Source organism: Sinocyclocheilus anshuiensis, unplaced genomic scaffold, assembly GCF_001515605.1.
Source record: "Sinocyclocheilus anshuiensis isolate Anshui unplaced genomic scaffold, SAMN03320099.WGS_v1.1 scaffold402, whole genome shotgun sequence".
NCBI lineage: Eukaryota > Metazoa > Chordata > Actinopteri > Cypriniformes > Cyprinidae > Sinocyclocheilus > Sinocyclocheilus anshuiensis.
Window position 1 is genome coordinate 822,790 of NW_015542375.1, and position 1,572 is coordinate 824,361.

At 41.7% G+C, this 1,572-nt stretch overlaps 1 protein-coding gene across 1 annotated transcript in view; it reads right to left on the bottom strand.

Moving 5' to 3' along the window:
• The window catches only part of LOC107692265 (chloride channel protein 2-like), a gene marked incomplete at its 5' end in the record, with an annotated part of 28,856 nt that overhangs the window by 5,257 nt on the left and 22,027 nt on the right, over positions 1 to 1,572 (bottom strand). The window lies entirely within an intron of this gene.

Consider the following 1,572-nt stretch of genomic DNA (forward strand, 5'->3'; position numbering starts at 1 on the left):
CTGCAAGCACTAATCATATATTTGAATGTTGAGCAGAGAGCTCATTGGCTACCGATACAGGAGACAACCAGTCAGCTGTGCCATGTGATGATGTCATTAGGTTGACTGAGTTAGACCTATCGGACTGCGCCATCTAGAGTTACATGCCAGAACTCTGTATATATACACTGTACACACACACACACAGTCAGGTCCATATATATTTGGACACAGGCACAATTTTTTATTTTTTAGCTGCTGACCTAAACATATTCAAGTTACAGTTATATAATGAATATGGGCTTATAGTGCACACTCTGAGCATTAATTTGAGGGTATACACATTACAATTGGAGGAAAGGTTAAGGAATTACAGATCTTTAATATGTACCTCAAGGGACCATAAGTAATTGGACAGTTGACTCAAAAGCTGTTTCATGGACAGATGTGGGCTATTCTTTCGTTAATTCTATGTCAATTAAGCAGGTTAAAGGTCTGGAGTTGATTCTAAGTGTGCCATTTGCATTTGGAAGCTGTTGTTGTGAACCCACTTCATGCGGTCAAAGGAGCTCTCCATACAAGTGAAACAGACGATTGTTAGGCTTCAGAAACAAAACTAATCCATCAGAGAGATAGCAGGAACATTAGGAGCGGCCAGATCAACAGTTTGGTACATTCTGAGAAAAAAGAACGCACTGGTGAGCTCAGCAACATAAAAAGGCCTGGACGTCCACGGAGGACAACAGTGTGGATAACCAGAGGATCCTCTCCATGGTAAAGAAAAACAATTTCACAACATCTAGCCAAGAGAAGAACACTCTCCAGGAGGCAGACGTGTCTCTGTCAAAGTCTACAATCAAGAGAAGACTTGAGAATACAGAGGCTTCACCCCAAGGTGCAAACAAGGCCAGATTAGACTTTGTCAAAAAACATCTAAAAAAGCCAGAGTACTTCTGGAAAAGCATTCTTTGGACGGCTGAAATTAAGATCAAGCTGTACCAGAATGACAGGAAGAAAAAAGTCTGGAGACGGCTTGGAACAGCTCATGATCCAAAGCGCACAACATCATCTGTGAAACAAGGTGGAGCAGTGTGATGCATGAGCGTGCATGGCTTCCAGTGGCACTGGGTTTACTGGTGTTTAGTGATGATGGACAGACAGACAGAGGACAGAAGCAGCAGGATGAATTCTGAAGTCTACAGGGATATACTCTCTGCCCAGATTCAGCCAAAGGCAGCAAAGTTGATTGGGCGGCACTTCATAGTACAAATGGATGATGACCTAAAACATACAGCAAAAGCAACCCAGGAGTTTTTGAAGGTAAAAAAGTGGAATATTCTGCAATGGCCAAGTCAATCTCCTGATCTCAACCCGATTGAGCTGCATTTCACTCGCTGAAGACAAAACTAAAGACAGAAAGAGCCACAAACAAACAACAACTCTGACTCAATAGCTGTTTCATGGACAGATGTGGGATACTCCTTCGTTATTTCTACATCAACTAAGCAGGTAAAAGTTCTGGAGATCAATCAGAGATTGTTTTATTTTTTAAATCCATTGTAGAGGTGTATAAAGGCAAAAGCACAAAAACTG